This window comes from Bos javanicus, chromosome 12 (assembly GCF_032452875.1).
Source record: "Bos javanicus breed banteng chromosome 12, ARS-OSU_banteng_1.0, whole genome shotgun sequence".
In the NCBI taxonomy this organism is placed as follows: domain Eukaryota; kingdom Metazoa; phylum Chordata; class Mammalia; order Artiodactyla; family Bovidae; genus Bos; species Bos javanicus.
Window position 1 is genome coordinate 70594471 of NC_083879.1, and position 26723 is coordinate 70621193.

Sequence of the window (26723 nt, forward strand, 5' to 3'; positions counted from 1 at the left end):
TGGTCACCCCGGAGTACCGGGGTCCTGCCCCGGCTGGATCCAGGGATTCCTTGGGGAGGACGGCGTTGGTGATTAGAATAGCAAAGCAGAGAGATTAGAGGCTCATTATAACTGGTTTATGCGGAAAGTCAATAAAACCCATGACATCAGCTTTGCTCTGACCATGGAGGCCGCAGGCACCCTCTCGAATCGCTGAAGGTGCCCTACCTGAGGCATTTTCTCGAGTGGGTCTTAGAAGCCCAGGCAAGTAAGTGGTCCCAGAGGACCCCCGAGCTCCAATTAAATGTCCTGAAGGAAGAACAGAAAAGAAAAGGCGAGAAAAAGAAACAAGAAAGAATGACACGGGGATACCAAGCTTTGAGCAAGGCCCATAGCTTTATTTTCAAAGGGAGCTTATATACCTTAAGTTGTGCATAGAGGATAATAGGGGTGTGAAATCATGCAAAGTCAGCAGTCTTTGATCCTTATGGAGACCAGGCTTTCTTTTCTGAAAACTTATCCTATACAAATGGTTGAGGTGATTTACATCATCTTCTGGCCAGAAGGCCTGTTAACATTTTATGACTCTGATAAAGGTTTGTCAACTATAAGACTTATTTTCTCTAAGAGTAATTATTTTAAAGTTTGGCGAAGGTGTTAGATAAAGTTGCATTCCTATAGGGCAAAGGTGCAGTGGGCTTACAACAAAGGAAATAATTTATTACCTTAAGGGTCTAAAGTTGTTAACACCAAGGCCACTACTTATTTTTTCTATATACCAACTGTATTAAATAATACACTTCCGAGGATACAATACAGGGGATGTGGAAACTTGGCAGCAAGCATTGGCTCAAAAATGAAATCTTGTAGTAGTTTTATTCTAATAATTTCTAACTCCCTGAGAGGCTCTATACTATTAGAATATCTTGAGCTTCCCAAGCCTCTCCCAGTTGGGAGACTGTAAACAATCCTTTGCTTAGCTGTAGGAGTCTGGGTAAACCTGTCAGGCAAGTTAGAGAGACCTCTGAGGGGTTTGGATTTAAACACTCCTATTATGCCCAGGAGGCTTATTAACTAGAGCTTTAAGTTGATTTCCTTCAGAAAAAGGTGGTCGGGGATCAGTTCAGTTCAGTTCAGTCACTTAGTTGTGTCCAACTCTTTGTGACCCCATGAATCACAGCATGCCAGGCCTCCCTGTCCATCACCAACTCCCGGAGTTCACCCAGACTCACGTTCATCGAGTCAGTGATGCCATCCAGCCATCTCATCCCCTCATCCCCTTCTCCTCCTGCCCCCAATCCCTCCCAGCATCAGACTCTTTTCCAATGAGTCAACTCTTCACATGAGGTGGCCAAAGTACTGGAGTTTCAGCTTTAGCAGCATTCCTTCCAAAGAAATCCCAGGGTTGATATCCTTCAGAATGGACTGGTTGGATCTCCTTGCAGTCCAAGGGACTCTCAAGAGTCTTCTCCAACATCACAGTTCAAAGGCATCAATTCTTTGGCACTCAGACTTCTTCACAGTCCAACTCTCACATCCATACATGACCACAGGGAAAACCCTAGGCTTGACAAAACGAAACTTTGTTGGCAAAGTAATGTCTCTGCTTTTGAATATGCTATCTAGGTTGGTCATAACTTTCCTTCCAAGGAGTAAGCGTCTTTTCATTTCACGGTTGCAGTCACCATCTGCAGTGATTTTGGAGCCAAAAATAAATAAATAAATAAATAAATAAGTCTGAAACTGTTTCCACTGTTTCCCCATCTACTTCCCATGAAGTGATGGGACCAGATGCCATGATCTTAGTTTTCTCAATGTTGAGCTTTAAGCCAACTTTTTCACTCTCCACTTTCACTTTCATCAAGAGGCTTTTTAGTTCCTCTTCACTTTCTGCCATAAGCGTGGTGTCATCTGCATATCTGAGGTTATTGATATTCCTCCCAGCAATCTTGATTTCACCTTATGATTCTTCCAGCCCAGCATTTGTCATGATGTACTCTGCATAGAAGTTAAATAATCAAGGTGACAATATACAGCCTTGACGTACTCCTTTTCCTATTTGGAACCAGTCTGTTCTTCCATGTCCAGTTCTAACTGTTATTTCCTGACCTCCATACAAATTTCTCAAGAGGCAGATCAGGTGGTCGGGTATTCCCATCTCTTTCAGAATTTCCCACAGTTTATTGTGATCCACGCAGTCAAAGGCTTTGGCATAGTCAATAAAGCAGAAATAGATGTTTTTCTGGAATTCTCTTGCTTTTTCCATGATCCAGCGGATATTGGCAATTTGATCTCTGGTTCCTCTGCCTTTTCTAAAACCAGCTTGAACATCAGGAAGCTCATGGTTCACATATTGCTGAAGCCTGGCTTGGAGAATTTTGAGCATTACTTTACTAGCGTGTGAGATGAGTGCAACTGTGTGGTAGTTTGAACATTCTTTGGCATTGCCTTTCTTTGGGATTGGAATGAAAACTGACCTTTTCCAGTCCTGTGGCCACTGCTGATATTTCCAAATTTGCTGGGATATTGAGTGTAGCACTTTCACAGCATCATCTTTTAGGATTTGGAACAACTCAGCTGAAATTCCATCACCTCCACTCTCTTTGTTTGTAGTGATGCTTCTTAAGGCCCACTTGACTTCACATTCCAGGATGTCTGGCTCTAGGTCAGTGATCACACCATCATGATTTTCTGGATTGTGAAGATCTTTTTTGTACAGTTCTTCTGTGTATTCTTGCCACTTCTTTTTAATGTCTTCTACTTCTGTTAGGTCCATACCATTTCTGTCCTTTATTGCCCATCTTTGCATGAAATATTCCCTTGTTATCTCTAATTTTCTTGAAAAGATCTCTGGTCTTTCCCATCCTATTGTTTTCCTCTATTTCTTTGCACTGATCAGTGAGGCAGGCTTTCTTATCTCTCCTTGCTATTCTTTGGAACTCCACATTCAAATGGATGCATCTTTCCTTTTCTCCTTTGCTTTTCACTTCTCTTCTTTTCTCAGCTGTAATGTAAGGCCTCCTCAGACAGCCATTTTGCTTTTTTGCATTTCTTTTTCTTGGGGATGGTCTTGCTCCCTGTCTCCTGTACAATGTCATGAACCTCTGTCCATAGTTCAACCAGCAGTCTGTCTATCAGATCTAGTCCTTTGAATCTGTTTCTCACTTCGAATGGTTTATTGGTTCCCCCTACTTTCTTCAATTTAAGTCTGATTTTGGCAATAGGGAGTTCATGATCTGAGCCACAGTCAGCTCCCTGTCTTTTTTCTGCTGACTGTATAGAGCTTCTCCATCTTTGGCCACCAATAATATAATTAATCTGATTTTGGTATTGACCATCTGGTGATGTCCATGTGTAGAGTCTTCTCTTGTATTGTTGGAAGAAGGTGTTTGCTGTGACCAGTGTGTTCTCTTGGCAAAACTCTATTGTCCTTTGCCCTGCTTCATTCTGTACTCCAAGGCCAAATTTTCCTGTTAGTCTAGGTGTTTCTTGACTTCCTACTTTTGCATTCCAGCCCCCTATAATGAAAAGGACATCTTTTTTTGTGTGTTAGTTCTGGTAGCTCAGACAGTAAGACATCTGCCTACAATGTGGAAGACCTGGGTTCAATCCCAGGTTGGGATGATATCCTGGAGAAGGAAATGGCAACCCACTCCAGTATTCTTGCCTGGAAAATCTCATGGACAGTGGAGCCTGGTAGGCTACAGTCCACGGGATTGCAAAGAGTTAGACACAGCTGAGTGACTTCACTTCACTTTCTAGAAGGTCTTGTAGGTCTTCATAGAACCATTCAACTTCAGCTTCTTCAGCATTACTGGTTGGGGCATAGGCTTGGATTACTGTGATATTGAATGCTTTGCCTTGGAAACGAACAGAGATCATTCTGTCATTTTTGAGATTGCATCCAAGTACTGCATTTTGGACTCTTTTGTTGACTACAATAGCCACTCCATTTCTTCTAAGGAATTCTTACCCACAGTAGTAGATACAATGGTAATCTGAGTTAAATTCATCCATTCCAGTCATTTTATTTTGCTGATTCCTAAAATGTCAATGTTCACTCTTGCCATTTCCTGTTTCACCACTTCCAATTTGCCTTGAATCATGGACCTAACATTCCAGATTCATCTACAATATTTCTCTTTTCAGCACTGGACTTTGCTTCTGTCACTATTCACATCCACAGCTGGGTGTTGTTTTTGCTTTGGCTCTGTCTCTTCATTCTTTATGGAGTTATTTCTCCACTGATCTCCAGTAGTATATTGGGCACCTACTGACCTGGGGAGTTCATCTTTCAGTGTCTTATCTTTTTGCCATTTCATACTGTTCATGGGGTTCTCAAGGCAAGAATACTGAAGTGGTTTGCCATTCCCTTCTCCAGTGGACCACATTTTGTCAGAACTCTCCACCATGACCCATTTGTCTTGGGTGGCCCTACATGGCATGGCTCATAGTTTCATTGAGTTAGACAAAGCTGTGGTCCATGTGATCAGATTGGTTAGTTTTCTGTGATTGTGGTTTTCAGTCTGTCTGCCCTCTGATGAAAATGGATAAGAGGCTTATGGAAGCTTCTTGATGGGAGAGACTGACTGAGGGGGAAAGTGGAGAAGCTTAAAAGGCTTAAAAAATGTTTCTTGCATATGAAAATGTAGCTTCTTTTGGTAGATCATTCATTCTTAGAATCTGAAACTAGTTTTTTTGGTGATGAAAAATCATTGTCATTTTTTTAGCATGTGAATGTTGTTTAATCCGTTCAGTTTTTTCTAGAAAAAAATTTCAATTTGATGATTATTCCAGACTTTTAATCCAGACTCTATGCCTTTAGTCTTTTGGGTGTTTTACTTAATAACATGAAACCTTTTTTTTTTTTTTTGACATAGCAGTTACTATTTTCTTAACACTCAAGATATGTAAAGACACGCAGATACCCTAGGTCTCTCTGGAATGTGACCTGTGATCAGCATGAGGAGTACTTTGTCCTTTACCCTTGAGTTGGATTATGTGTTGTCACATATACCTTCATGCTTTATATTTTTCTTACAGTAGAAGTACTTTATTGCCCTGTTTAGCCAGGACACATAATGCATGTATCATGTATAAAATTGAGGCTTTATCACTCTGACCCATGGTGTCATAATTAATTTCTTTATTTCCCATTGTTTTGTTGTTGGTGTTGAATTAAAGCTCTCTTTAGAGCTTTGAAGATTACTTATAAGAGTTAATTTACCAAGAGTGACTTCTTAATATAAAGTGCCTGTTTGCTTATTGAGCATTACTGAGGTTTGTTTTATCAAATGAAAATGGAGAGATTAGTGGAGCTTTCAAATTATTTAGGGCTTCCCTTATAGCTCAGTTGGTAAAGAATCCATTTGCAATACAGGAGACCCCAGTTTGATTCCTGGCTTGGGAAGATCCCCTGGAGAGGGAATATGCTACCTGCCTGGTATTCTTGGGCTTCCCTTGTGGCTCAGTTGGTAAAGATTCCTCCTGCAATGTGGGAGATCTGGGTTTGATCCCTGGGTTGGGAAGATCCCCTAGAGAAGGAAAAGGCTATTCACTCCAGTATTCTGGCCTGGAGAATTCCATGGACTTTATAGTCCATGGGATTGCAAAGAGTTGGACATGACTGAGCGACTTTCACTTTCAATTTATTTATTTAGTAAAAGGCCAGGCATGCCAGGTACTTATGCTGCCGCTTTGTGGAGATTAATGAGCCAGTTAAAACCAAGGGTCCTGATGAAAACTTATAAATGATTAAAAACCTTCCACACTGGATATTGTATTAAATACATTATTTTAATAAAGTAGCGTGCATCATTCAGTTTGCATTTCAGGAAGGAGCCTTGTCATCTCTGCTACTAAATTCTGTGGGTGTCTAGAGCTGAATCCGTATGTAAATCTGGTAAAAGAAAGAGGCTTCCTAAAGGCAACTTAGATGCACGATACTGGGTGCTTGGGGCTGGTGCACTGGGGTGACCCAGAGGGATGGTACGGTGAGGGAGGAGGGAGGAGGGAGGAGGGTTCAGGATGGGGAACATGTGTATACCTGTGGTGGATTCATGTTGATATATGGCAAAACCAATACAATATTGTAAAGTTAAAAAGTTAAACAAACAAACAAACAAAAACTACTTCAAACCCCCTAAGTCATAGGATTGGATGAAAAGGCCTTTGGGACACAGTATCTTAAAATAGGAAGGAGAAAAATGTGAGTTAATATCAGGATATCAGTGACTATTACGTTATTTTTTCTACTTTTTAAAGTAATGTGTATTACTTTATTGAAATGGGTACATTTTTATAAACTTTAATTTGCAGGAATCAGAGACCCCAACCCTCCAAGGCCTTTCCTTTACTGTCAGACCCGGTGAACTGTTAGCTGTGGTCGGACCTATGGGCGCAGGAAGGGTAAGTTGTGATGCCTTTTGTCAGCCTGATGCAATGCCACAGCCCCTGTTCAGACCTCAGAGTGGAGCCCAGAGCTGAGTGTGACTCAGTTTGAGCTAGAATTGGGTATATCTAGAAAGGTGTTTCTCTAGGTACATTAGTTTTGCAAAAAGGTTTCATGGCCAAATTCAGGATAAATGCACATTGTGTTTTCCTTCTTGATGCTTCATGTGACATAGTTGGGAACTGCTCGTGGGGAGTTTGGACGTCTCAGTGAAGGAGATTATTTATGTGGCAGCTGTTCAGGATGGACGGAGACAGTGGGGACTTCTTTTTGTCACAGTGGCCCCTCCAGGAAGTCTGGAGGTGGTGAAGGCTCTTCCAGGAAGCTCTGAGCATTTCTTCATGTGACTTGACTTGGTCCCATCAGTGCACATTAGGGAATGTGCAATCATGTGCTGGAGCTAAAGATATAGACATGAGCCAGATCTTGACACCTCTGTCCTCCAGAGGCAACCAGGTTCTGGGGCAAGACAGATATGCAGGCAGACTATTTCAGCCCAGTGTGGTGAGTGCTCTGATGGCGTGGACATAGGCATGTCATTTCTCTGTGTTACAAGAGATATGAAGGACATGTACATGTGCACTTAGTGTCCTGTGTTTTGTGCAACAGAATACAGAAACCTAAATGTGTGATATGAGAGTGTGATGATTTCCTCCATGAAGGACTTTTTAAAAAATTTATTTTTAATTGGAGGATAATCGCTTTACAATATTGTGTTGGTTTCTGCCATACGTCAGCATGAATCAGCCATAAGTTTACATGTTTCCTCTCTCTTGAACCTCTTTCCCACCTCTCATCCCATCCTACCCTCCTAAGTTGTCACAGAGCCCAGGATTTGAATCCCTTGGGCATAATGGACTTCTGGTCTTCAAATACATCAACCACAGAGTTATTTTAAATAATAATCTTTGGATATATTCTTCACACATAGTTATCAATTTTTAAAAATATACTTATTTATGTATTTGGTTGCATTGGGTCTTTGTTGTAGTGCATAGCATCTCTAATTGTGGCATGTGGGTTCAGTTGCCCTGGGCATGTGGGATATTAGTTTCCCCACCAGGGGACCAGGGATCTAACCAAAGCCTCTGGCTTTGGAAGATGGATTCTTCTTTTTTTCAGTGTTTATTATCTGGATATAATTATTGTTTTTTTAACATTTTATTTTGTACTGGGGTGTAACCAGTTAACAATGTTGTGATAGTTTCAGGTGAACAGTGAAGGGTGTATGTCAGCCATACGTGCACATGTATCCATTCTCCCCCAAATTTCCCTCCCATCCAGGCTGCCACATAACATTGAATAGAGTTCTATATGCTGTGCAGTAGGTCCTTGCTGGTGATCCATTTTAAATACAGCAGTGTGTACCTACCTGTCCATCCTGAACTCCTAATTATCCCTTCCTCCCATCCTGGAGGGTGGATTCTTAACCACTGGATCACCAGGGAAGCCCCACATAGCTTTTTAAAAACAAGTATTTGTCAAGTAAAAGATACTCAGATGCAGGAACAACTGCATTAAACATCAGATACAGAAAATACACATCCTGCTTGTCTGTTCTGCTAGAGAAGGATGTTAAACATTCTTAGTCTTTGCTGAGTAGAACATTTCATCTGAGGGAACTCAGGCAGAGTCGATTGTTATTGTATTAATATTCCTTATCAACCTTTAGTTTATGGTGACCAATAATGCTCTTTTCCATTTTTTTCCCTGCAGTATCAAAGCTGTACTTTATACTCTTCTGATATCGTGTATCAAGCACTAGGGTGGGGTCGGCTGTGCTGTGGGTCGTGTTCCGTCCTGAGTGCACCGTGTTCACGTGTGTGTGTTGCTGTCTGTTTCAGTCCTCGCTGTTAAGAGCTATGCTTGGGTGAGCTGCCCCCAAGCCAGGGGAAGGTCAGTGTGCTCGGGAGGATCGCATGTGTTTCTCAGCAGCCTTGGGTGTTTCCAGGAACTGTGAAGAGTAACATTTTATTTGGGAAGAAATATGAAGAAGAACAATATGAAGAAGTAATAAAGGCTTGTGCTTTGGAAGAGGTGAGTAATGACTCTTGAGTTGCATGTAGTCGAATTTCAAATAATGATAACATTGATTTAAGCTCTAAGGTTTGTTAAAAGTTCTTTTTTTTTTTTTTTTGAATCTGAAAGGTCTTATTTGTTGCTTTATGCTGGACTTCTGGGTAAGTATGCAGTCATATATGTGGCTGTTTTAATTCTTGTGTGATAATGATGGTCACAGAATGCCTTTGTTTCATTTGGTGAAGTATCATTCACTTTTAGATTCTTTTTTTTAATGGACAGTTAACAAAATTTTGAAGAATAGAGAGCGCCATGTAATGAACCCTCATGTTTGCACCCCCAGGTTCAGCCGGGGTCAGCTGGTGGCCAGTCTTGTTGGGTCTTTACCCCTGCCTTGTGCCACCCCTCCACCCAACACCCCGCCCCATCCCCCGGTATTCCAAAACAGATCCTAGACCTCAGATTAGTCCATCTGTAAGCACTCATTGTTGTTTTTCAGTCACGAAGGCCTGTCCAGTTCTTTTCGACTCCATGGACTGCAGCAGGCCAGGCCTCCCTGTCTTTCACCATCTTCTGGAGCTTGCTCAAACTCATGTCCATCGAGTCGGTGATGCCATTGAACCATCTAATCCTCTGTTGTCCCCTTGTCCTCCTGCCCTCAGTCTTTCCCAGTGTCAGGGTCTTTTTCAATGAGTTGGCACTTCGTATCAGTTAGCCAAAGTATTGGAAATTCAGCTTTAGCATCAGTCCTTCCAATGAATATTTAGGGTTGATTTCCTTTAAGTATGCACTGGTTTGATCTCCTTGCAGTCCATAGGACTCTCAAGAGTCTTCTCCAGCACCACAATTCAAAAGTATCAATTCTTTGGCACTTTGCCTTCTTTATGGTCCAACTCTCACATCCATACATGACTAGTGGAAAAAACATAGCTTTGACTATATGGACCTTTGTTGGCAAAGTGATGGCTCTGCTTTTTAATATACTGTTTAGGTTTGTCACAGCTTTTCTTCCAAGGAGCAAGCATCTTTTAATTTCATGTCTGCAGTCACTGTCTGCTGTGATTTCTGAGCCCAAGAAAATAAAATCTGTCACTGTTTGTACCTTTTCCCCATCTGTTTGCCAGGAAGTAACTGTGAAGATAGCTGAGTGCTGAGGAATTGACGCTTTTGAACTGTGGTGTTGGAGAAGACTCTTGAGAGTCCCTTGTACTGCAAGGAGATCCAAACAGTCCATTCTAAAGGAGATCAGTCCTGGGTATTCACTGGAAGGACTGATGCTAAAGCTGAAACTCCAATACTTTGGCCACCTCATGCGAAGAGTTGACTCATTGGAAAAGACTCTGATGCTGGGAGGGATTGGGGGCAGGAGGAGAAGGGGATGACAGAGGATGAGATGGCTGGATGGCATCACTGACTCGATGGACATGAGTTTGGGTGAACTCCGGGAGTTGGTGATGGACAGGGAGGCCTGGCGTGTTATTTATGGGGTCGCAGAGAGTCAGACATGACTGAGTGACTGAATTGAACTGAATGGGGCCAGATGCCACATAAATCATCAATAAACATATTCTGTTACGATAAGCAATATAGTATGTAACATTTTATATTATCATCAACCACTTTTAAAAACTTAATTTTTTTAAACAAGTTTTTAAAAAAATCTTTTAAGGATTTTAAAAAGTTTTAGGCATTACCTAGTTAAAGGTATCATGTTGATAAATTCTAGTTTGATATTTTCCCATATATATTGCTTGACCTTACAAAGCTCTCTTGGATGCCTGTAAGTTTATACTTTCATCTCATATTTACACATTCCTGGTGACTTGGACATTTTCTTTTCAGGTTGCCTTGACAATCATAGATAATAAGATCCTTCTGTGTCTAGGTATAGCGGCCTTCAAGACTTGAGTTATTTTAGTGTTGCCTTCATTTCAGATATAATCTTCAGTCACCCCCTGGGCGATGTGATGTGAAAGAGCAATAGGCTATGAAATGGTTCAAAAGGACATGATCTGGTTCAGATTCCAGCTCTTCTGTTTAACAGCTGACCATCCTCAGACCAGTGATACGACCTCACTTAGTCTCAGTTTCCTCATCTGTGAAATGGGGCCAGTGCTTCCTGTGAGCTTGTTGTGAGGATTAGAGATAATCAGCATTAGGGTCCAGCACAGAGCTTGGTGCACAGATCTTACCCCTCAGGAGCTGAGAGAAGCCATGTACACGTGTACAAATGATGGAGCAGAATAAGACGGTCTTTCATGAGAGATGAGAGATGTAAACAGAGCCTTAGGAACCCAGCAGATAGAGGTGAGTCCAGGATGGTTTCATGCGAGAGTATACTTGGGATGATACTGGGAAAATGGGCAGGATATTGACAGGCTGTGAGAGGAGGGGTGATTCCACATGGAAGAAAAGCTGTGAAGGAAGCAGGGCTCCTGCTGCTTGACTCTAGAGTCCAGCCCTCCTCTGCCAGGGCCTCACGTCCGGACTCACATTTACCATTTCAGCAGTCTGCTCCATGGTGCTTCTACTGTAAGTCTCAACCATCGCTGAAGGGCCCTTGATGTGCTTCTGGATGGATGGCATCAGATCTGCTTTGCCATTTTCTAGTTTGCCTCTAGTGTGTGTGTCTGCTGTCCAGTGAGAATTGGGGAAACTTAAAGGAAAATAATGTGAATAAGAACACCTGTCAGTGGGGGGAATTGTAGTCTATACGCAAGTCAGGCTTTTCCCTTTAACCTAATTGGAAAATGGTGGCTAGGAATTTAGCCTGACTTGGATTTTGTTGCAAATCCTGTGAAATGGTTTTCCCATTTGGGGCTGGTCCATGAATAATGTTCAGAGTCAACAACACAGTTACAGTCTTGCTACCAAACTCAGAGAGAGCCTGTTTCTTGTGCCCTAACTGTGCTAAGTGAATGTGTGGATTTAGGTGCTTTTTCTAGAACATGGTTAAGGTTGCTGTGCTATGACGTGTTACTATTTTGTTAAGCAAAATGAAACAATGTAGAATCAAAGCATAAAAGCTACTGCTGCTAAGTCATTTCAGTCCTGTCTGACTCTGTGCAACCCCATAGATGGCAGCCCACCAGGCTCCCCCATCCCTGGGATTCTCCAGGCAAGAACACTAGAGTGGGTTGCCATTTCCTTCTCCAATGCAGGAAAGTGAAAAGTGAAAGTGAAGTCGCTCAGTCATGTCCGACTCTTCACGACCCCATGGACTGCAGCCTATCAGGCTCCTCAAGTTAAGTGGAGCAGTTTTCAAGGACTTCAACAGTGAAACAGAGGCCAATATATGTGTGTGTGTGTATGTGTGTATGTAGGGCTGGGAACCTGTTTAAAGTGGCTCATTGTTGTTCATGAAAACCAAATCAAGAGATGGTAATAACTTCTGAACTCAACAATGAAAGATGATGAAAGAATGATGAATTTTCATGACAGATCAGTTGCTGCCTTTCATTGGATATAACCTACTTAAGCTTTGAGTGAGCAGGGACCCTGTGTGTCTGTGTGCCTGTCAGGGAGGGAGGGTTACGATGGACACTCTTTCTTCTCTTTATGGTCATGTGCTTTGCATGTTATGACCCACACTGTGAATGTGGTCCCACTGTTGGTTTGATGGGAAAATAGGCATCAGCCACCAGTAGCAAGTTACAATCAATTCCAGTCCTTTTTCCATTTATAGAGGGTGTCCTCACTTTTGAGTTTAGTGACTCTTGTTTTTGTAGCACATTCTGTAGAAGAGGAATGTGAGACTTAGGGAGATCAAAGGACTTGTTTCTCATGCAGACTCCAGTGTGCTACCCGCTTTCCCCCCAAATTTGCTAAAGTAGAGACAGAGTTAGCACGTCATCTGCAGAAAGGTACTGCTGTGTATCTTAGGTTGATGCCTGAGGGGTTTAGTAGATATTTCAAAGATTTCTAACATAATAATTGTGTAACAAAACCTGATTGTTATCTTGTTGTTGGGGGATATTGTTGTCATTGTTTTTTTTAATTTCCCCAGATACTCTGGGGAAAATAGACTGATTTGTCCATTTACTTCTTTTTTTTTTTAATTTTATTTTATTTCTAAACTTTACAATATTGTATTAGTTTTGCCAAATATCGAAATGAATCTGCCACAGGTATACCTGTGTTCCCCATCCTGAACCCTACTTCTTAAATAATATTCAAATATAGCTTATGGTAGATTCCCAGATCCTCAAGTCAAAGCTTCATATCCTTCTTAACTTTGAGTTTTTCCTGCTTTCACAGACAAGCATCTACTTAGTCCAGCTGATCTCCTTGGTGGCCCTCAAACACGTTGTTTCTTTCCTTTTGGTTTTCCTGCCCAGCCTGCTCTTTCTGCTCCCATTTCTGTACAGACCTTGTCTTTCACTCTGACTTGCCTTAATTTATCACTGTGAAGACATTGGCGAGGTGTTATCCCTTCTCTGAAAGTGAGAAGCAGAGACCAAGATCAGGAAAACTGGTAACTTGAGATAAAACAAGTCCTGTGCCTTCACCTCCTGGGCTTCCAGCTCTCACACCTGTGTCTCTAGCACAGACCTTTGCACCTGCATATCTAGCTTCACCGTGATGTCACTGAGAGCTCATCTCAGCTTGTCCACAAGTGATGTCTCCTAAACCTGCCTCCACCATCTTCCCCCGCTCAGTAAATGGAGACCCTGTCCTTCCCCTTCCTCACCCCAGACACCACAGTCTCCTCTTCTCTTACAGCCCACACCTATCCTGTCAGCAGGTCTTACAACTCTGCCTTCCAAATGTGTCTGGAGTGTAACCCCATCTCTCCATTCCCACTGTTTTCTAGCTTATTCCAGTAATGTCCTCACTTGTATCTGCCTTTACCCTTCCCCACTTACTGCCTGGTTTCTGCAAAGCACAGGAGTTTCCTTGTAAACCTCAGATCATGTCAATCCTCCCCTCCCCCTCCTCCTCTTACTGGAGTGCCCCCAGGCTCCTCCTGCTCTGTCTCCACCCTCACCCCCTCATTCTCACTCTGCTCTCCTGCCTCCTTGTCCTGAACCCCTTGGGCATCTCCCCATAGCCCCTGTACTCGCCCCTCCCTCTGTGAGGACCAGCCTCTCCAGGTCTGCCTGAGCCCCTCCCTACCCCCAGATCTGCTCACACCCTCTCTGAGCAGAGCCCTCACACCCCAGTGTGGACTCACTTCCCTCCTTCACTCTGCATCCCCCTGAGCCAGCTTCCTTTTCCTTCTTGTCCTCAGTCCTTGTGCTCAGGTTAATTTTCCATATCACTTATCTCCCAGCATGGAAAGAAATTCTAAGAGCTCTGTTTCCTCGTGGCAGAATTCATTGTGCCCAGAATGGTGCCTGGTGTATAGTCAATCCTCAATAAATACGTGTTAAAGTGGTAAAATGCATAAATGCTTTGAAAAAATACAGAATGAAAAAAGTGAAAAGCCCTGAGAGTTTAACTTTCCTGGTTCCAATTTAGTCACTATGAAATAAGCACATTGCTGTTGATTAAACACTTGTATGAAGAACTGATGCTAAAAGGTTAGGATGGCAGGAGAACACATTTTAAATGTTTTTCTTTTTTCCGTTTTCTATCTCCACACAGGATTTTCAGAATTTGGAGGAAAGAGATCTAACTGTGACAGGAGATGGAGGAACCCCACTGAGTGAAGGACAGAAAGCCCTGTCAGCCTCGCCAGGTAAATGGGGTTTCAGTTGCCATCCTGCCCCTCCTCCTCCGCGGCTCCTAGTGGACATGAGCACGCAGACCCCGCTCACTGGGTGGGCCTGTGTGAAGCAAGGTCTTGGCCCTTTCCCTGGGCTTGTAGAAGGAACCTGGTGTTGTCGGACACCATCATGATTCAGAGATGAGACCCAGGGAGTGTGAAGTGTCCTTTCCTGACGTCTCTCCACATTTTCTAGAGCCATGTATCAGGATGCAGACATCTACCTCCTGGACGATCCACTCAGCTCAGTGGATTCAGAAGAAGTCAGCAGGCACTTGTTCTAACAGTGAGTTTGCACGTGTTTTATACCTTTTTTTTTTTTTTTTTATTTTGCAGGAACCCTGTAGGGATCAGGAAAAGGAACTCAGGAAAGCCTTTGTGCGAGACTCAACTCCCTCTGCTCTGGTGTTCCTCCCTCCCCTCCCTTCCCTCCACAGAAGATCCATCATAGAGAAATCTTACATTCATGATGAGGTCAGGATAGGAAAATACAGCAGGTGCTTCCAGTGTGTGGAGGAGAGTGGGGTCCATGCTTTAGGGAGAGAGGGATAGATGGCAGATTCCCCCATGACTTGCAGTTTATGGATCCAGACCCCAGGGGTAAGAAGGGCAATGTAAAAATTTTAAATCAGAGAGTAGGACTTGGTAACCTGGTAACTGGTTGCCAGTCCTTTTTCCTCTATCATGTGTTGAAGGCAAATTGCTGCTGCTGCTGCTAAGTTACTTCACTCATGTCCAACTCTGTGTGACCGCATAGACAGCAGCCCACCAGGCTCCCCTGTCCCTGGGATTCTCCAGGCAAGAACACCGGAGTGGGTTGCCATTTCCTTCTCCAGTGCATGAAAGTGAAAAGTGAAAGTGAAGTCGCTCAGTCGTGTCTGACTCTTAGCGACCCCATGGACTGCAGCCCACCAGGCTCCTCCATCCATGGGATTTTCCAGGCAAGAGTACTGGAATAGGGTGCCATTGCCTTCTCCTGAAGGCACATTAGAACTGAAGTTTTCAGTACCAACATAGGACTTCCATGGAAAGACTATTGGTTTATGCTTATTAATTAATCTGTTGGTTTGGAAATACTTAATAAAGACTAAAATTTACAAATGATTTATTTCACATCTGAGTATGTTGTTTTCACATCTGACTCAGTTGTTTTACATTGCTTCATGGATTCTTACTAGAATTAATACTTAGACCCTTGTGTAGGGTTACCTTGAATTTGAAACTCGGTATCTTGGTTGAAGTCCTGACTCTCACTTTGTTTCTGGAATTTGTTGTCAGTGGCTCTTTCTTGGCCACAGAACTCCTGAAGGAGAAGAGCTCTGATGCTTTTCTGTCCTAACACACGCTGACTAAGGCCTCTGGTGGAGTCTAGACTGGCCTCTTTGTAAGCCTCATGAATTCGCTTTTTCTGAAACAGCTTCCACATCTACCCCACAGTTAGTTCCCTTGCTGTTGTTCACCTTGTAAAGCCAACAAGCTTTCCAGCTGCACTTATTAATGTCCTGCTGTATACACTGAGATCGATGCCCTTACAGATGTTCCTACACAAAACCTCTCAGTTTATAAGGAGGACGGTGAGCCAGGAGAGGGGAAGGACCACACTGGGCAGAATAAGGGAGACTAGGATGCCCAGCTTTCATTCCTGCCTCTGAGGAACCTGTCTCTACATGGAGCTGGTTAAGACAGATGCCTGGGAAAGCTCAGCAGAGTCATGGTTTAGAGAGTTTTCATACAGGGTAGGAAGTACTAAGTGGAAGCAGAAGTGGCAGCTGGAGGCTTTCACTGAAGTTGGAAGGTTCCCTGTGCCCGGGGCTGGGCGGGCAGTGCCCTGGGGCCTGCAGGCTGGGCAGATATGTGGAGGCTGAGAAGAGGACCCAGTCCTTTGCTGAAGGAAGAGGAGAAGCTCAGGTGTGGAGGGAGGAGGAAGCAGGGCTGTGAGGAGGACAACAGGCACATCCTCGCCTGGAGGAGGCGGGGTGTTTGGCAGAGAGAAGCCGTTTGGGAATTCTCCTTGTCAGGTCCTGTGTTAGTTTCTAGGATTGTGTCCATCCAGGCTGCTCTCACAGGAACCAGAGCTGGGTGGCTTAGAAATAATGGAAGTTTATCTATCTCGGTTCTGGAGGCTGAGAAAGTCCAAGTCAGGGTGCTGGCAGATTCAACATCTGGTGAGGGTCTGATTCTGGTGTCCTCTTGTGCTGGAAGGGTGAGGGAGCCCTGTGGTTCCTTTTATCAGGATACCTTTCGTGGAGGTTCCACCCTCATGACCCAATCACCTCCTGATGGCCCCACCTCCTAATACCAACACAGTGAGGATTAGGTTTTAATGCATGAATTTTGAGGACAAAAGCATTCAGTCTATAGCAAACTGTCACAGATGGAGATGCTTAGAGAACAGAAATTGATTCTCTCACGGTTCTCGAGGCTGGGAGTTCAGCGCGTGGGCAGCTTCGGTCTCTGCTGAGCATGCCACCTCGCCCTCTGGCAGCGGCCACTGTGCGGTGTCCTCATGCAGTCTCCCCTCTGTCCTCAAGCACCCCTGTGTTTCTGTCCTTTCTTATTAAAAAGTTTTTATTGAAATATGGTTAATTTACAATATTGTGTTACTTTATTTGTACAGCAAAATGGCTCAGTTATACACAGCTATACATTCTTTTTAATACTCTTTTCCGTTATGGTTTATCTCAGGATATTGAATATCCTGAATACAGTTCTCTGCACTATACCATAGGACCGTGTTGTCTGTCCATTATACACATAATAGTTCGCATCTGCTAACCCCAAATTCCCAGTCCATCTCTCCCCCACACCCCTCCACCCATGCAATCCCAAATCTGTTCACTGTCTGTGAGTCTGTTTCTGTTTTGTAGATAGGTTCATTTTTGCCATATTTTGGATTCCACATATAAGTGATACGTGATATCTTTCTCTTTCTGGCTTACTTCACTTAGTATGATAAAGTCTAGGTCCACCCACATTTCTGCAAATGGTATTCTTTCTTTCTTTTTATTTTATGGCTGAGTAGTATTGCATCATCTATATGTATCACATCTTCTTTTTTTTTTTTTAGGTCTTTATTTTTTTTAAAGTTTATTTTATTTTTAAACTTTACATAATTGTATTAGTTTTGCCAAATATCAAAATGAATCCACCACAGGTATACCCATTCATTTGTCTATGGACATTTAGGTTATTTCCATGTTTTGGCTATTGTGAATAGTTTTGCTATGAACATAGGGTTGCATGTGTCTTTTTGATTTATAGTTTCCCCCAGATATATGCCCAGAAATGGGATTACTGGATTATAAGATAATTCTGTTTTTAGTTTTCTGAGGAATCTCCATACTGTCTTCCGTAATGCCTGCAACAACTGATAATCCCACCAGCAGTGTAGGAGGGTTCTCTTTACTCCATTCCCCCTCAGCCACTGTTATTTTAATGATGGCCATTCTGACTGGTGTGAGTTGATACCGGATTGTAGTTTTGATTTGCATTTCTCCAATAATTCACAATGGTGAGCTTCTTTTGGCCATCTGTGTCTGTCCTTTGGAGAAATGTCTATTTAGTTCTGCCTATTTTTTGATTAGATTTTTTGTTCTTGTTGAGTTGTATGAGCTGTTTGTATATTTTGGAAATTAAGCCCTTGTTGGTCACATCATTTGTAGTATCTTCTCCCATTCTGTAGGTTGTCTCTTCATTGTGTTTATGGTTTCCTTTACTGTGCAAAAGTTTGTAAGTTTGATTAGGTCCTATTTTTTTTTTTACTTTTTTTTTAATTAAAAATAATTATTTGTTTATGGCTGTGCTGGCTCTTTGTTGCTGTGGGGCTTTCTTTCTAGTTGTGATGAGCAGGGGCTTCTCTCTAGTTGCAGTGTGGGCTTTTCATTTCAGTGGCTCCTCTTGAGCAGAGCACTGGCTGTAGGGTGTGTGGGCTCAGTAGTTGAGGCTCCTGGACCCCAGAGCACAGGCCCGGTAGTTGTGGTCCATGGACTGAGTTGCTCCGTGGTATGTGGGACCCTCCTGGACCAGGGATCGAAGCCATGTCTCCTGCATTGGCACATGGGTTCTTTACCAGTGAGCCACCAGGAAAGCCCTTTTTATATATTTTTGTTTATATTTCTATTGCCTTAGGAGACTGACCTAAGAAAACATTGGTATAATTTATGTCAGAGAATGTTTGCCTCTAATCTCTTCTAGCAGTTTTATGGTGTCACATCTTACAATTAAGTCTTTAAGCCATTTTGAGTTTATTTTTGTGCATGGTGGGAGGGTGTGTTCCTATATCATTGATTTGCAGTCCTGTGTCTCTGTCCTTGTGTCTTAGTCTCTGCTTCATCTAAACACACTAGTCAGATTAGATTCGGTCCAGTACAATTAAGGGTAATGATTAACTTTTTAAAGTCCCTGTCATCAAATTCTAAGGAACTGATAGTTAAAGTATCAAGTGAATCTGAGAAATAGCCAAGTGAAGAGATTTCAGCAGAGTCCAGTGTGTGAGAGGGAGATGTGTGAGGAGCTCTGAGCTCTGGACATGAGGAGCTGGGATTCCACGTCCACTAAGCAGGGGTCGTTAGTCTTTGGTGGGACCTGCCCGGCTGTAAAATGTGCTGAGTGTTGGGGTGATGGAAGAGTCGTGGAGATGGATGGTGGTGATGGCTGCACAACTATGTGAATGTACTTAGTGCCACTGGGCTGTATGCTTAAAATTGTTAAAATGGTAAATTTCGTGTTATATATATTGTAACACTTACACAAACCTGAATAGTGGCACTGAATCTTTGAGAACATGAGAGAACAGGGCAGATGACACATGGTGTGGCCTCCAGTTCTCTGATCTGTCCTCCCACCTTCTCCTTTTCATGACTTGATGAATTTTTCATTAGAGAAGTGCCTGTGTCTTGTCATGAGTTCAGTGACAGGAGTTAGTGCTGTGACAGCGATTCCCTACCCCCACCCCATTGGCATCGTGAGTATCTCAGCCTCTTTATTCCCAGGACCCTACCTTGAACTCACAAATGTGTGTCATCCCATCTTGTGAGCATCTGCATAAGTTTCCCATCAGGGCAGGAACAGATCCTACTGGCTGTTGCATCCATGTCACAGAGGAAGGCAATTGGTGTGAAGTACAGTGTGCTGATCACAGAAGTTGTCTTGAGTTATTTTTTGAACAGAGGAGATATTTACAAAATCCTCTCAAATACTTTGGGTGTACCACTTTGGATATATACTTGAGAGAAGCAGGCTTAAGACAGTTATTTGCTAATCAGAACCAAATTCTCTAGAGTGATTTAAAGCAAAAGCAGGGAGTATGAAAGAAATTTAGGAAATCACTCAGCAGCAACTGGAGAGTGTTCTCAAGCTAGAGAATTGGATGGAACAACATGCTGTGAGAGATGGTGGTCATGTGGAAGCTTAGTCATGTGAAGGGTTCTGTATTAAATGTGAACGAATCACACTTCTACTTGCAATGAACAGATTCCTTCAGTCATGAAGGAAGGTCATTAAGGTTTGTGAGTTTTACAATTTATGCTGTGAATACTGAGTTCTGTCACCCACAGAAGGTGAGGGGCCTTGGGTGAACTGATGCTGTCTCACCTGTGTCCAGCTGTGGATCCTGTCCTGGTTCAGCCCCACATCCCAGACCCCCGCCTCCTGCATTATCAAGTTTTCGGGTCTGTCCTGATCAGACTCCCATGCTGTTGTCTACACAGCTCACTCTCCTGTTCCAGCCCTTCTCAGACCCCTCTTCACATTCAGGAAGCAGCTCCAGGTCCTCAGACAGAGAACAGGCTTCCTTGCCGTCTGCCCCCCTCAGCCTTTCCAGCTCCACCCCAACTCGATGTCTGGCTGTGCGGGCTCTGTGGGGTCCTTTCTCACCCCATCTGTCTATGCACACTGGTCCTTCTGTCCCAGAGCCAGGAGCAGTGCGCAGGATCCAGAAGGAAGGTGGCCCTGCCGTTCCCTCCCGCTCCTCCAGGGGGCGCCTATGCCCTCCGTGGGTGCACTTGATCATTTATGAGTCCCCCCACGTGCCCCCAAGCTGTGAATGCAGGAAGGCGCCTTAACCCAGCGTGTTCTGTCCCAGGACCCATGTACCTGCTGTGTCTTCTTCCAGGATGTTTCTCCAGACAGTCTCAGGGCTCCCATGTCTCCCCAGAAAAGTGAAAATCGCTCAGTCATGTCCGACTCTTTGTGACTTCACGGACTATACAGTCCATGGAATTCTCCAGGCCAGAATACTGAAGTGGGTGGCCTTTCCCTTCTCCAAGGGATCTTCCCAACACAGGGATCAAATCGAGGTCTCTTGTATTACAGGCGGATTCTTTAGCAGCTGAGCCACAGGGGAATCTCAGCAATACTGGAGTGGGTAGTCTACCCCTTCTCCAGCATATCTTCCTGACCCAGGAATTTAACTACGGTCACCTGCATTGCAGGTGGATTCTTTACCAGCTGAGCTGTCAGGGACCAGCCCTTTTATAGGATTATGCTGCTGCTGCTGCTGCTAAGTCGCTTCAGTCGTGTTGGACTCTGTGTGACCCCATAGACGGCAGCCCACTAGGCTCCCCCATCTCTGGGATTCTCCAGGCAAGAATGTGGGATTATAGGATTAACACAGCCTTCTTAGAGGAATAACAGTCAAACAACTGGTTGCTGCTCAGTAATTTCTATGTCATGACTTGGAAATCTTTACTCTAAAAACTTGGAAAACAGCTGTTGGTGCCTCCTTCACTGGACTATTTTTTAGAATTTTTTCAGTTCAGTTTAGTCACACAGTCATGTCCGACTCTTTGCGACCCCATGAACTGCAGCATGCCAGGACTCCCTGTCTATCACCAACTCCCGGAGTCTACCCAAACTCATGTCCATCAAGTTGGTGATGCCATCCAGCCATCTCATCCTCTGTAGTTCCCTTTTCCTCCTGCGCTCAATCTTTCCCAGCATCAGGGTCTTTTCAAATGAGTCAGTTCTTCGTATCAGGTGCCCAAGTACTGGAGTTTCAGCTTCAACATCAGTCCTTCCAATGAACACCCAGGACTGATCTCCTTTAGGATGGACTGATTGGATCTCCTTGCAGTCCAAGGGACTGTCAAGAGTCTTCTCCAATACCACAGTTCAAAAGCATCAGTTCTTCGGTGCTCAGTTTTCTTCACTGTCCAACTCTCACATCCATACATGATCACAGGAAAAACCATACCCTTGACTAGATGGACCTTTGTTGGCAAAGTAATGTCTCTGCTTTTGAATATGCTATCTAGGTTGGTCATAACTTTTCTTCCAAGGAGTAAGCATCTTTTAATTTCATGGCTGCAGTCACCATCTGCAGCGATTTTGGAACCCCCCAAAATAAAGTCTGACAGTGTTTCCACTGTTTCCCCATCTTTTTCCCATGAAGTGATGGGACCAGATGCCATGATCTTAGTTTTCTGAATGTTGAGCTTTAAGCCAACTTTTTCACTCTCCACTTTCACTTTCATCAAGAGGCTTTTTAGTTCCTCTTCACTTTCTGCCATAAGGGTAGTGTCATCTGCATATCTGAGGTTATTGATATTTCTCCCAAAAATCTTGATTTCACCTTGTGATTCTTCTAGCCCAGCGTTTCTCATGATGTACTCTGCATATAAGTTAAATAAACAAGGTGACAATATACAGCCTTGACGTACTCCTTTTCCTATTTGGATCCAGTCTGTCGTTCCATGTCCAGTTCTAACTGTTGCTTCCTGACCTGCATACAAATTTCTCAAGAGGCAGGTCAGGTGGTCTGGTATTCCCATCTCTTTCAGAATTTTCCAGTTTATTGTGATCCACACAGTCAAAGGCTTTGGCATAGTCAATAAAGCAGAAATAGATGTTTTTCTGGAACTCTCTTGCTTTTTCGATGATCCAGTAGATATTGGCAATTTGATCTCTGGTTCCTCTACCTTTTCTAAAACCAGCTTGAACATCTATTAGATGGTGTATAAACCTGGGAAATTCTCTAAGGGGTCGATGGGGGGATACCTTGTTAATATAGAGCCTCGGTCTATAACTTAAAAAAAACCTGTCTCCATTTCCTGTTTTGTAACATTCCATGTTTTGGATATATAAAATTCACTAATATGTTACCAGAACTTCATAGATTTTTTTCTGCCTTTTTCTTCCTTTCTTCCTCTTTGTCTTTTGAAGGGCATGTACAGAGATTTGCCCTAACTCATGTCCCCATGCTCCACATCCACCAATTACCAGCATTCCCCACCAGAGTGATATGTTGGCAACATCTAATGAATCTACACTGACACATCATGTCTGCCAAGCTCCATGGTTTACCTTAGGGTTCACTCTTGGTGTTGTACATTCTATGAGGTTGGACAAATGTACAATGACATTTCCATCATTTTGGTATCATATATAGTATTTTCTTTCTACTTAAAAATCTTCTGTGCTCCACCTATTCATCCCTCACCCTTGCCACCACCTGCTAGCAACTATTTATCTTTTCATTGTCTTCATGGTTTTGCCTGTGTGATGATATAATGTAGTGAGACTTACACACTATGTAGCCTTCTCAGACTGGCTTATTTCCCTTAGTGATAAGCGTTTAAGTTTCTTGCATGTGGTGTCCTAACTTGGTAGCTCATTACTTTTTAGTGCTGAATAATATTCCATATCTGGATGGACCAATTTATTTCTCCATTCATTTATTGAAGATCACTTGGTGAATTCCAAATATTGTGAAATATGATTAAATGTTGGAGAATGAAATGGAAACCCACTCCAGTAACCTTGCCTTAAAAATCCCATGGACAGAGGAGGCTGGCAATTTGAAGTTCATGGAGTCACAAAAGAGCTGGACATGACTTACTAAGGAACAACAATAATAACTTATTTAAATGTACTATAGGTATTCTATTAACTAAAAAGAAACTATTTCTTTCCCTTCAAAATTAAACATATAAATCAACAGACTTACTTCCCATGAGCATACAAACCAGACTGAACAGCAACCTCCTTTCTTCTGCTTCCATGCTCAGTTCATATTGTGTTAATTGCATGGTCAGTAATATCATCAAGTTATTTGTATCCATTTTCTATTCATTTATTTTAAGAAAACCAGGAAAATGTATTAAAACACCCAAATGAATCTACTAATAATCTGCTTACAATCTGCCATTGTAAGCAGAGATGGCTGTTTTCTGGAAACTGACCAAGTAGACTCATGGGCAGAGATGGGTGGCAATGCTTGATAGCTGAAGGATGAAATTCTAAATGTGAGATAAGAGAAGTGGTTTCAGGATAGCAGAGTAACGGTTACAGTCTTGTAGGACATAGAGTGGTGTGGTAGAAATAGCCTCCGTGGGTGTTTTGATTAACAAGTGAAGACCTAAGTTTCATGACTGCTGAAAAATGCTAAGTGAAATGTGCATATGCACATATCATTGTTGGTGAGAGGGGTGCAAACTTTTGGTCCAGAATTTGGTATGAATCTAGAGAGAGTGGCATCTCTTGTGGGATACAAGCAAGCTATACTTCCTTATTGGATTCTGAACTGTGTATGGATGCATAACATGGGGTTAAATGTATCATTACAGAACAGCTTCTTTGAAGAGGTGGCACCTCAGGCTTTCTGACTGAAACCATCATCTTTGGGCCAAAGGCCAGCCACCCTTTCCCACTTGCTTCTTATTTAGAGTTATCACCCTGTCTTCTGTCCACAGAGCTATAAAGTGAAGCCCATGTCTAATTTTAAATTTTATAATAACCATGTTAAAAAGGAAAAAGGAACTAGTGGAAATGTTATTAGGAAGATGTTTTTAAACCTTTATGTCCAAATAATATTACTTAAGCACGTAATCAATTATAAAGTATTATTAGTGAGACCAACAAGTATTTTAGACTGTCTTTGAAATCCACTGTGTCTTTTACACATACAAGACATCTCATTTGGACCCGAATGCATTTCCAGTTTCAAAACCCATATGTAGATCATGCTACTGTAAAAGCTGAACCATTAGGAAGGTTGAACGCCAAAGAACTGATGCTTTCCAAGTATGGTGCTGGAGAAGACTCTTGACAGTCTGTTGGACTGCAAGGAAGTCAGAACAGTCAATTTTAAGATTATCAACCCTTTATATTCACTGGAAGGACTGATGCTGAAACTGAAGCTCTAATACTTTGGCCACCTGATAGGAAAAGCTGACTCACTTTCCCAGACCCTGATGCTGGGAAAGATTGGAGGCCAAAGGAGAATGGAGCAGCTGAGGATAAGATGGTCAGGCACCATCACCAACTCAGTGGCAATGAACTTGAGCAAACTCCCAGAGCTAATGGAGAACAGAGGACCTGGAGTGGTGCAGTCTGTGGGGTCACAATGAGTCAGACATGGCTTAGCGACTGAACCAAAGCAACCACAAATTGGTCAACCCACAGTATCTAGTATTATGCTGCTGCTGCTAAGTCGCTTCAGCTGTGTTCAACTCTGTGCGACCCCATAGACGGAAGCCCACCAGGTTCCCCCGTCCCTGGGATTCTCCAGGCAAGAACACCAGAGTGGGTTGCCATTTCCTTCTACAGTGCATGAAAGTGAAAAGTGAAAGTGAAGTCGCTCAGTCATGTCCGACTCTTAGCGACCCCATGGACTACAGCCTACCAGGCTCCTCCATCCATGGGATTTTCCAGGCAAGAGTACTGTAGTGGGGTGCCATTGCCTTCTCTGGTATCCAGTATTAGTTAAGACTTAAAAAAATTTTCTTTTGAGCATTTTTGAATATCTCACGTTAAAAGGAGAGGGAAATTTTACTAATCATTTAGGAACAGAGAAATCTGTACGCAGGGCAGGAAGCAACAGTTAGAACTGGACATGGAACAACAGACTGGTTCCAAATAGGAAAAGGAGTGTGTCAAGGCTGTATATTGTCACCCTGCTTATTTAACTTATATTCAGAGTACATCATGAGAAACGCTGGACTGGAAGAAACACAAGCTGGGATCAAGATTGCCAGGAGAAATATCAATAACCTCAGATATGCAGATGACACCACCCTTCTGGCAGAAAGTGAAGAGGAAATAAAAAGCCTCTTGATGAAAGTGAAAGTGGAGAGTGAAAAAGTTGGCTTAAAGCTCAGCATTCAGAAAAAGAAGATCATGACATCTGGCCCCATCACTTCATGGGAAATAGATGGGGAAACAGTGTCAGACTTTATTTTTTTGGGCTCCAAAATCACTGCAGATGGTGATTGCAGCCATGAAATTAAAAGACGCTTACTCCTTGGAAGGAAAGTTATGACCAACGTAGTTAGCATATTCAAAAGCAGAGACATTACTTTGCCAACAAAGTTTCGTCTGGTCAAGGCTATGGTTTTTCCTGTGGTCATGTATGGATGTGAGAGTTGGACTGTGAAGAAGGCTGAGTGCTGAAGAATTGATGCTTTTGAACTGTGATGTTGGAGAAGACTCTTGAGAGTCCCTTGGACTGCAAGGAGATCCAACCAGTCCATTCTGCAGGAGATCAGCCCTGGGATTTCTTTGGAAGGAATGATGCTAAAGCTGAAACTCCAGTACTTTGGCCACCTCATGTGAAGCGTTGACTCATTGGAAAAGACTGATGCTGGGAGGGATTGGGGGCAGGAGGAGAAGGGGACAACAGAGGATGAGATGGCTGGATGGCATCACGGACTCGGTGGACATGAGTCTGAGTGAACTCTGGGAGTTGGTGATGGACAGGGAGGCCTGGCGTGCTGCGATTCATGGGGTTGCAAAGAGTCGGACACGACTGTGCGACTGAACTGAACTGAACTGATAAAGACATTAGCAAACCAAAGCACCTTCTGACAGAAACATTCATGTCTTCGGCTGTCATTATTTGGGCAAGTTCAGTCTTACAGAAGACAGCTGAGGAGAAGAGGCATCTAAGTTGCCTAAATCATATGTCTAAACTTATCCTTATTATTCCTAGTAGAGGCTCTCAGATCCTTATTTAAAAACTATTCATTCTTAACTTACAGAGCATCTTAAGAGTAGTAAAAAGTAAAATGCTGGCAGAGAAGCAGAGGAGAAATGTACAGACATGAAAGTGTTAAAGGATAAATGGTTGCTATTAAGGGTGTGTATATACATTTAAAGACCTAGACAGTGTACTAAAAAGCAGAGATGTCACTTTGCCCACAAAGGTCTGTATGGTCAAAGCTATAGTTTTTCCAAGGGTCATGAGTTTAAGTGAGTTTGGACCATACAGAAGACTGAACACTGAAGAATTGATGCTTTCCAATTGTGGTGTTGGAGAAGACTCGTGAGACTCCCTTGGACTGCAAGCAGATCAAACTGGTCAGTCATAAAGGAAATCAACCCTGAATATTCACTGGAACGACTGATGCTGAAGCTGAAGATCTGATACCTTGGCCACCTGATTGAAGAGCTGACTCACTGGAAAAGACCCTGATGCTGGGAAGGATTGAGGGCAGGAGGAGAAGATGGTGACAGAGGATGAGATGGTTGGATGACGTCACTGCTCAATGGACATGAGTTTGAGCAAAATGCAGCAGGTAGTGAAGGATAGGAAAGCCTGGGGTGCTGCAGTCCATGGGATCACAAGGAGTC

At 43.1% G+C, this 26723-nt stretch overlaps 1 long non-coding RNA gene and 1 pseudogene across 1 annotated transcript; one reads left to right on the forward strand and one right to left on the reverse strand.

Annotated features, from left to right (window-relative positions):
• LOC133258038 (ATP-binding cassette sub-family C member 4-like) overlaps positions 1 to 14607 on the forward strand; it is a 32250-nt pseudogene extending 17643 nt beyond the window's left edge.
• A 564-nt stretch (positions 14608 to 15171) lies between these two features.
• Positions 15172 to 21148, reverse strand: LOC133258062 (uncharacterized). Its single transcript, XR_009739786.1, has 3 exons — positions 20250 to 21148; positions 19156 to 19286; positions 15172 to 16709 (listed from the first exon to the last, which is right to left on the reverse strand). It is a non-coding gene; the product is annotated as an uncharacterized LOC133258062 (long non-coding RNA).
• Between the last annotated feature and the right edge of the window lie 5575 nt (positions 21149 to 26723).